The following is a 10921-nucleotide window of genomic DNA, read 5'->3' on the forward strand; positions in this document are numbered from 1 at the left end:
ATGCTCTGCTGTTTTTTTTTGCCTTCCTCTGGATCAACTGTGGGTATGGAGTTGGGTGTATAGGATTTTACTGTGTTTTTTATTTTGTTTGTTTATTTTTTGTGGTTGAGCTGGATGGACTTGTGTCTTTTTTCAACCTGACTAACTGACTAACTATGTAACCCACACACTATCATTTTAAATGACACAAAAAAAACGACGTTTTGAAAAACGACATAAAAAATTGAAGCATGTTCGAATTTTTTTTTTTTGTCGTTTTTCCGAAGACATAAAACAACGTTCCCCCCCCCCCCCACACACAGTGATTTTAAATGACGTTTTTAAAAATGTCGTTTTTTTTTTTTTATCACAAAAAACGACCGTCTGTACGCGGCATGAGACTTGTGTTTGCTTAGCAGTCAGAGTGACAGAGCATATGTGGTTCAATAAATCATTCTGGCCCATATTCTCTCTAAATGTCCGCGGGCGGCGCGTAAGGCATTTACACTCCGCCGCCCCAAACTACAGGAGCAAGTGCTGTATTCCCCAAACACTTGCTCCGTAGTTTGGGGCGGCGGAGTGTAAATGGCCCGGCGTAGCCACGCGTATTTTCAAGGCGGCGGCTTCTATTCAAATTAAGCGCGCCCCCGATTCTAAGTAACTGCGCATGCGCCGGGCTTAAAAAAGCCCAGTGCGCATGCTCCAGTTCTCGGCGGAAAACGTCAATGACGCCGACGTGTGCGTCATTGACGTAAAGTCGTATTCAAGAACGACTTAGGGAAACGACGTAGCCGACGGAAAAACACGACGCGGACCCGACGCTATCCGTAACATGGCCTACGTGGGACATGCGGAAACTTACTCCTCATATATCAGGAGTAAGTTTCCGCTTACGTAAACTACGTTAGGGACGGGTACGCGACGCAAACTCGTTCGGGAATCGGCGTAGAAGGATCATTTGCATAAACAAATGAGACCTTCACGTAAATGCCATCTAGCGGCGGGCGGCGTAATTACATTTAAGATCCGACAGTGTAAGTGACTTACACATGGCGGATCTTGGGCCAGATTCACAAAAGAGATACGATGGAGTATCTCAGATCCTCCATCGTATCTCGGATTTTTACTGGTCCTATCTATGCGCCTGATTCATAGAATCCGATACGCATAGATAGGGCTGAGATCCGACAGTGTCACACTGTGTTACACTGTCGGATCTTTTTTTTGATTTAAAAATGGCGCCGGGGGCGTTCCCGCTGATTTACACTGAATAATATGTAAATCAGCGAGATACGCGAAATTCACGAACGTACGCGGACCCGACGCTGTGTTCTTACGTCGTTTCCGTAGCGCGGTACCCGTCGTATACTTACCCTTTCTAAAAGCAGGGGTAAGTATTGTTAAGTATGGCCGTCGTTCCCGTGTCGATTTTGAAATTTCCTACGTCGTTTGCGTACGCCGATTCACGAACACGCGCGTCGCAAGTCCCGCTCACGTCGCAACCACTGACGTCCTATTGACGTCAGTGGGAGCAATGCACGCCGGGAAATTCCCCGGACGACGCATGCGTATTTAAATCGGCGCGGGAGCGCGCCTGATTTAAATATGACACTCCCCTAGCCGCGGAATTTGAATTCCGCTGGGGGAGTTAGGATCCGCCGTCGCAATTTTGGAGGTAAGTGTGTTGTGAATTTGACACTTTCCTCACAAACTTGCGAGGGCGGATCTTAAAACACATAGGTTACACGGATCTAAAGATCCGCTAACCTTTGTGAATCTGGCCCCTTAAGTGTATCTATGCGAAAATGATTCTAAGAATCAGGAGCATAGATACGCGGGCCAAAAAAGAGAGATACTCCATCGTAACTTCTCTCAGAATATGGCCCACTGTATGATTGGTTCTGAAAAATAGAGTACCTCAACATGATTAAGTTTCTTTCGGAAATAGAATATTTAGGAAAGCCCAACCTAAATTAATGTTCTTTTGTAAAATTAAAACAATTATAATTGAAAGTATAGTAAAAGAAAATACAATAATCTGGTAAGATTATTACTTTTACAAAATGTATTTTACAAAATTTCGTCTTAGTTAGAATCAGAAACAGACTAATAATGGAGATAAAATTAATTGTAAAAATAATTGATTCCAATAATAATGGATAGAATTATTTTTAAATGAAAATATTTATTTTTGCATATTAAATGATTAATTGATTTTTGTTTAAGCTAATGAAGTAAATCCTGAACTACTCATTATTAGAGCATTTTGTTATCAAACTTCTGAATATTGTTTTATTTGTTTGTAGAACAAATCAATAGAGTAACCTGATGCTACAAAGTATTAAGAGATTTTGGCAATCTATGTAGATTGATTATATTCGATTTTTTCACCTGCTGAAGGAGGATACAAGGATGTTTTTTCCTTTAGTTAATTTTTTGATAAATTAATTGAGGTAATTCTAGAAAAATGTATATATTTTTAACAAAAGCCAAGTTGTGAACTTTGTCATATTCCATTGGGATTGAATTTCAAACCATGGAATCAGATAATGATTTTTTTCATTTTTATAGGACAGGTGATGAAGGACATGTATGCAATTTTAGTTATTTGATAACGTTTCTGTTTCTTATCATCTTTAGTACCCAGATATATTAGAACGCAACAATAGTATTTTAACCTCTTAAGGACCCCTTCACGCCGATTTACGTCGGCAGAATGGCACGGCTGGGCACATCAACGTATATGTTCGTTGCCCTTTAAGCTCAGCCGTGGGGTCGCGCACGCAACCCGGTCCGAAGTTCCGTGACCTCGGCCGCGCGACTCGCGGACACGATCGCGATCGGTCCCCGGAGCTGAAGAACGGGGAGAGCTTCCCCGTTCTTCACTGTGGCGCCGTGATCGATCGTGTGTTACCTTATATAGGGAATCACAATCGATGACGTCACACCTACAGCCACACCCCCCTACAGTTAGAAACAGACATGAGGTCACACATAACCCCATCAGCGCCCCCTTGTGGTTATAACTCCCAAACTGCAATTGTCATTTTCACAGTAAACAATGCATTTTAACCACTTAAGCCCCGGACCTTTCGGCAGCTAAATGCCTAGGCCAGGTTTTGCCATTCGGCACTGCGTCGCTTTAACTGACAATTGCGCGGTCGTGCGACGTGGCTCCCAAACAAAATTGGCGTCCTTTTTTCCCCACAAATAGAGCTTTCTTTTGGTGGTATTTGATCACCTCTGCGGTTTTTAGTTTTTGCGCTATAAACAAAAATACAGCGACAATTTTGAAAAAAATTCAATATTTTTTACTTTTTGCTGTAATAAATATCCCCCAAAAACATATATAAAACATTTTTTTCCTCAGTTTAGGCCGATACGTATTCTTCTACCTATTTTTGGTAAAAAAATCGCAATAAGCGTTTATCGATTGGTTTGCACAAAATGTATAGCGTTTACAAAATAGGGGATAGTTTTATTGCATTTTTATTATTATTTTTTTTTTTACTACTAATGGCGGCGATCAGCGATTTTTTTCGTGACTGCGACATTATGGCGGACACTTCGGACAATTTTGACACATTTTTGGGACCATTGTCATTTTCACAGCAAAAAATGCATTTAAATTGCATTGTTTATTGTGAAAATGACAGTTGCAGTTTGGGAGTTAAACACATGGGGGCGCTGTAGGAGTTAGGGTTCACCTAGTGTGTGTTTACAACTGTAGGGGGGTGTGGCTGTAGGACTGACGTCATCGATCGAGTCTCCCTATAAAAGGGATCACTCGATCGATGCGCCGCCACAGTGAAGCACGGGGAAGCCGTGTTTACATACGACTCTCCCCGTTCTTCAGCTCCGGGGAGCGATCGCGACGGAGCGGCTAGAAACGAATAGCCGCGCCATCGTCCCGGATCGCTCCTCGAGGGAATCCGCCCGCCGCACGCAGCGGAGGGGGTCCCGATCGGACCCCCCACCCGCTAGAAGGCAAGGACGTATATATATACGTCCTTCTGTCTGTACGTGCCATTCTGTGGACGTAAATAGTCGTGCGGCGGGCGTTAAGGGGATTTTTTTGCATTTTTTGCTGTGAAAATGACAATGATCCCAAAAATGTGTCAAAATTGTCCGAAGTGTCCGCCGTAATGTCGCAGTCACGAAAAAAATCGCTGATCGCTAGTGTTGCTCACGAATATTCGCATTTCGAATATTCGTTACGAATATGGCATATTCGAATATTCGCGAATAACTCGAATTTCGCGGCCAAAATTCGCTATTCCGAATATTCGTATTTTTTCAAATTTATTTTTAAAACAGATCACATCCTATCGACGTCTAAAAGCATTGCTGGTATGATTAGAGACCCTGGGCCGAGTAGCTAAGCTGAGGCGATCCTTTTATGTTGCCGAATATTCGCAATTGTGAATATTCGATTTCCGAATATTCGCGAATACTTTCTCCGCCCTTCTTTTGCATCAGAGCCAATCAGAGTTCTCCTACCACAGTTGTCAAAATCTCGCAATCAATTTCGCATTCGCATTAGCGAAATTTCGATAAAATATCACCAATATTCGATTTCCGAATATTCGCGAATACTTTCTCTGCCCTTCTTTTGCATCAGAGCCAATCAGAGTTGTCAAAATCTCGCAATCAATTTCGCATTCGCATTAGCGAAATTTCTCAAATTTTTTTTTTTTATAAAATATCACGAATATTCGATTTTAGCGAATATTTCACGAATATTCGTCTATATATTCGTGATATATCGCGAAATCGAATATGGCGTATTCCGCTCAACACTACTGATCGCCTCCATTAGTAGTAGAATTATTATTTTTTTATAAAAATGCAATAAAACTATCCCCTATTTTGTAAACGCTACAAATTTTGCGCAAACCAACCGATAAACGCTTATAGTGATTTTTTTTTTACCAATAATAGGTAGAAGAATACGTATCGGCCTAAACTGAGGAAATTATTTTTTTTTATATATATTTTTGGGGGATATTTATTATAGCAAAAAGTAAAAAATATTGCATTTTTTTCAAAATTGTCGCTCTATTTTTGTTTATAGCGCAAAAAATAAAAACCGCAGAGGTGATCAAATACCACCAAAAGAAAGCTCTATTTGTGGGGAAAAAAGGACGCCAAGTTTGTTTGGGAGCCGCGCAATTGTCAGTTAAAGCGACGCAGCGCCGAATCGCAAAAACTGGCTGGGTCCTTTAGCTGCCTAAAGGTCCGGGGCTTAAGTGGTTAAAGTAAATAGGGTAAGATGATTAAAGAAAAGGTAAATACTAGGTGACTTATTTACCGGTTATATTTTTTCATTTAAAAACTTTTCTAAACAAAGGGTTTGTTAATTTTTGGAGTTAATGACAGTGGGCCATATTCTGAGAGAAGTTACGATGGAGTATCTCAGGATACTCCATCGTATCTCTCTTTTTTGGCCCCGCGTATCTATGCTCCTGATTCTTAGAATCATTTTCGCATAGATACACTTAAGATCCGCCATCTGTAAGTCACTTACACTGTCGGATCTTAAATGTAATTACTCCGCCCGCCGCTAGATGGCGTTTACGTTCAGGTCTCATTTGTTTATGCAAATGAGCCTGATACGCCGATTCCCGAAACAAATTTGCGTCGCGTAACCGTCGCTAACGTCGTTTGTGTAAGTGTAAACTTACCCCTGCTATATGAGGGGTGACCTTACGCAAGTCCCACGTAGGCCATGTTAAGTATGGCGTCGGGTCCGCGTCGTGTTTTTCCGTCGGCTACGTCGTTTCCCTAAGTCGTTCTTGAATACGACTTTACGTCAATGACGCACACGTCGGCGTCATTGACGTTTTACGCCGAGAACTGGAGCATGCGCACTGGGCTTTTTTAAGCCCGGCGCATGCTCAGTTACTTAGAATCGGGGGCGCGCTTAATTTGAATAGAAGCCGCCCCCTTGAAGATACGCGTGGCTACGCCGGGCCATTTACACTCCGCCGCCCCAAACTACGGAGCAAGTGTTTGGGGAATACAACACTTGCTCCTGTAGGTTGGGGCGGCGGAGTGTAAATGGCTTACGCGCCGCCCGCGGACATTTAGCCAGAATATGGCCGACGATGAAGAATGTCTGTTCTTCGATGTCTTTTTGAGTCTAGCATACATAGTTATTTGCATAGGAAGTACAGGTATAGGAATTTCAGAAGTTTGTTCACAAAACATGGCTGGGCCTTTGCTAAATTTAAATAGAAATTATTTTTTGAATAAGATTTCTACTTCTTATGAGTATGTTTCATAATTGTTTCCAGTAGCTAAAGTTATGGTTAGGAATTAAGGGCCAGATTCACAAAAACCCGGCTCAACGTAACTTTTCTGGTTTAAACTACACCGCCGCAAATTACACCAGTTAGTGCCCGATCCACAAAGCGCTTACCTGGAAATTTGCTGCGGTGTAACTTAAATCCGTCCGGCGCAAGGCGGGCCCCATTCAAATGGGGCGAGTCCCATTTAAATTAGGCGCGCTCCCGCGTCGGACGTACTGCGCATGCTCCCGACGCTATTTTCCCGACGTGCTTTGCGCGAAGTTACGTTGCGTCGAGTTTTGTGAATGGCGACGGGTAAAAAAAAGTAGCGTCGGGAAAAAAAAGAGTTGCGCCCCGGGAAAAAAAAAAATTAAAAAAAAAAAATTGACAGCGCCGCGGGAAAGAAGGGTACACTTTTACATGGTGTACTCACTTTACACTTTGTAAAAGGTACCCTAAATTTGCGTCGGCAAACTAACACTTACGGCGATTTAACGAAGGGAAAAAGCTTCGTGGATCTCCGTAAGTGCTAATTTGCATACCCGACGCTGGTTTACGACGAGAAATGCCCCCAGCGGCGGCCGCGGTACTGCATCCTAAGATCCGGCAGTGTAAGTCCATTACGCCTGTCGGATCTTAGGGCTATCTATGCGTAACTGATTCTATGAATCAGCCGCATAGATAGAAACAGGGATACGACGGCGTATCTTATGCCCGCATATCTTAGGCTGCATTCTTGCGATGGCCGCTAGGTGGCGTTCCCGTTGTGCTCAGCGTATAGTATGCAAATTGCATACTAACGCCGATTCACAACGTTGCGCGAGCCCTGCGTACGCAATTTACGTCGTTTCCGTACGGCGGTTTTTGCGTAAGGCTGCCCCTGCTATTAGCAGGGGCAGCCAATGTTACGTATACCCGTCGTTCCCGCGTTGCGAAATTTGAAATTTACGTAGTTTGCGTAAGTGAATCGTGAATGCCGCTGAACGCCATTCACGTTAATTTGAAGGAAATGACGTCCTTGCGATGTCATTTGCCGCAATGCACGTCGGGAAAGTTTCCCAACGGAGCATGCGCTCTACGATCGGCGCAGGAACGCGCCTAATTTAAATGATTCCCGTCCCCTACGGGATCATTTAAATTGCGCGCGCTTGCGCCGGGCATTTTGCCGGCACGCCCACGCAATTTACGGAGCTACTGCTCCGTGAATCAAGGGCAGCGCAGTAAATTTGCGGGGGCGCAGGGCAAAAACGTTGCCCTGCGCCTCCGTAAAAAAAGCGCAATTCTACTTGAATCCAGCCCACTGATTTTATCCCGTCCTGCTGCTCTTTGTGCGGGGATGCCAGATCTTTTCTCACCGGTGTCTCGTCACATTCGGCTCCCCATCACAGATTGCTCCGGAAGTGACGTTCCGTCGCCGCCATCTTGCTACACCCCACACTCCTGCACAGTAATGATAGTGAGAAGGGGGCAAGCGGACATCTTGTTACACCCACCGGAGTTTTAGATTTCACACTTATTTTCAACACAAAACGGACCTTATTTGCTTAAATACACTGGGCTGGATTCAGATACATTGGCGTATCTGTCCGCCCGGCGTAACGTATCTGAGATTACGTATCTGAGATACGTTACGCCGCTCTAACTTTGGGCGCGAGTTCTTTATTCAGAAAGAACTTGCGCCCTTAGTTACGGCGGCGTAACGTATGTGTTGAGGCGTAAGGCCGCGGAATTCAAATGGGGATGTAGGGGGCGTGTTTTATTTATATGTGTCTTGACCCCGCGTTTTTGTAAGTTTTTTTTGGAACGGCGCATGCGCCGTCCGTAAAATATCCCAGTGTGCATTGCTCTAAATGACGTCGCAAGGATGTCATTGGTTTAGACGTGAACGTAAATTACGTCCAGCCGTATTCGCGAACGACTTACGCAAACGACGTAAAAAATTCAAAACTCGGCGCGGGAACGACGGCCATACTTAACATTAGCTACCCCTCATATAGCAGGGGTAACTATACGGCGGAAAAAGCCGAACGCAAACGACGAAAAAAAAAAGCGCCGGGCGGTCGTTCGTTTCTGAATCGGCGTAAATACTCATTTGCATAATCCTCGCGTAAAAATACGGAAGCGCCACCTATCGGCCAGCCTGAAATTGCAGCCTAAGATCCGACGGTGTAAGACACTTACACCTGGCGGATCTTAGGGATATCTATGCGTAACTGATTCTCTGAATCAGGCGCAAAGATACGACAGCCGGACTCAGAGATACGCCGTCGTATCTTTTTCTGAATCCGGCCCTGTGTTTGGAAATCCGACGGACTGTTTACATGTTAAATTTTAAAAGCAGCAGCTGACCTTTCACATGTAAACAGCCCGCCGGATTTCCAAATCCTGGGCCAGATTCAAGAAGCTATTGCGCCCGCGCAACCATAGGTTGCGCGGCGCAATAGCTGTTTTGCTCCCGCGTAGCGAATGCCCCTAATTCAGGAACATCGCTACGCGGACTGCAGCCTAGGATATGACAGACATAAGCCTCCTTATGCCTTCATATCTCAGGCTGCATTCTTGCGTTGGCCGCTAGGGGGCGCGGCCATTGTGATCGGCGTATAGTATGCAAATTGCATACTAACACCGATTCACAAAAGTTGCGCGGGCCCTGCGCACGCAAGGTACAGAGTTTCCGTACGGCGACTTTAGCGCAAGGTTGCTCCTGCTGTAGCAGGGGCAACCAATGCTAAAGTATAGCCGCCCTTCCCGCTCGTGAAATTTAAATTTCACGTTGTTTACGTAAGTGAATCGTGAATGGCGCTGGACGCCATTCACGTTCACTTAGAAGCAAATGACGTCCTTGCGACGTCATTTGCCGCAATGCACGTCGGGAAAGTTTCCCGACGGAGCATGCGCTGTTCGCTCGGCGCGGGAGCGCACCTAATTTAAATGATTCCCGCCCCCGGCGGGATCATTTACATTAGGCGCCCTTACGCCCCGGCTATTTAGCATATCGCCCGCGCAATTTACGGAGCTACTGCTCCGTGAATCGCGGGCATATCAAAATATTTGCGTGGGCGCAGAGCAAAAATCGTTGCCCTTTGCCCACGCAAATATTGCGTGGATCTACCGGAATCTGGCCCCCTGTATTTAACCACTTCAAAACCGCACGCCGTCATATGACGTCCAAAAAGGGGATCTCTTATCCCGGGTGGACGTCATATGACGTCCTGTATTTTGTGCGGTGATATCTGAATGATGGGGGCACCTAGAGATGCATTCAGATATCATTTTGTTCCGGCGGCGATCCTGCGCACCATAAGAACGATCATATCGGCGTTTCCGCCGCTTGATCGTTCTTATAGGCGGTGGGAGGGGACATCCCCCCTCCCGCCGCCATCTGGTGCTTCTCCGGACTCTCCCGTGCCATCGGGGGCCCGGAGGGATGATCGCCGTGCGCCGGAAGGGAGGCATAGAGATGACTGGTTACCAGATGGTCACCAGTCATTTCTATGACCGTCGGAGGCCCATGCGCGATGTGATGACGTCACGCCCGGGTACCCGTAAGTAAACAAACCGCAATTGCGGCTAGTGAGAAAGAGAGTCCCAGAGCCGGGAGTGCAGCGGTAGGAGGAGGGACGGCATGACAGGGGGGGACCGCAGGACAGACAGTGGCTGTGGCCGTTTTAAGATAGGAGGGTCCGTGGGGGAATAAGTGCAGCGCTGCTTTAAGAGAGTGGAGCAGGCTGGGGGAGGAAGGAGGGGCTGGCTGGCTCTGTACTGCAGGGAGGAAGTGACGTAGCGTCACTCCTCCATCTTAGCTCGTCGGAACAACGTCCCACCCACCCTCCCATGTGATAGGCGGGTAGTAAGGGGAAGGCGGTGTTTGGGGTTTCTGGAGAGGGTAAAGGCAGGACGTTTGCTTGCAAACGGTTGTACCCATAGGTATATGGGGATACGGGTACCTTTCGGTCAACAAGGTTGACCAGGAAGGAGTTCATGTGTAGGTCACTGTGGACAGGGGTACTGCCTCCGAGTCTGGGGTTTGCGACTGAGGCCGAAGTTAAAAAACAGTTATTGTCCCAGTGGCCAGTTGAAGTTGTGGTCTTTAGACCACCAGATGGTTTAAAAGTTGTGAAATACGTTGTTTATAGAAAATGGTTATTTATGTTAATATTAGTTTTGTTAAATAAAATCGGCCGTAAGGCCAACTTTACTCCACACCGGTGTCAGTCGTTAATTTTGGTAAAGGGGGTAAAGTGGGTAGCAGGTAAAAGGTGGGTGGTCAGAATCCTAAGTCGGCCCTTAACATGTCATGAGATCTGTGAAATTTTTTTCACAATCTCATTCTTTCCAGCCGGGAGGAGAGATGTGGGGGGAGGGGAAGGTCTTATTGACCCCCCCGCATCTCTCCTTAACCAGTTCCCGACCCCCGCATGTACATATACGTCCACAATATGGCACGTACAGGCACATGGGCGTACACGTACGTCCTCGCCTATTAGCGGGTGGGGGGTCCGATCGGGACCCCCCCCGCTACATGCGGAGGTCGGGTCCGCTCGGGGAGCGATCCGGGACCACGGCGCGGCTATTCGTTTATAGCCGCTCCGTCGCGATCGCTCCCCGGAGCTGAAGAACGGGGAGAGCCGTGTGTAAACACGGCTTCCCCG

The sequence above is a fragment of the Rana temporaria genome, chromosome 5 (assembly GCF_905171775.1).
Source record: "Rana temporaria chromosome 5, aRanTem1.1, whole genome shotgun sequence".
NCBI lineage: Eukaryota > Metazoa > Chordata > Amphibia > Anura > Ranidae > Rana > Rana temporaria.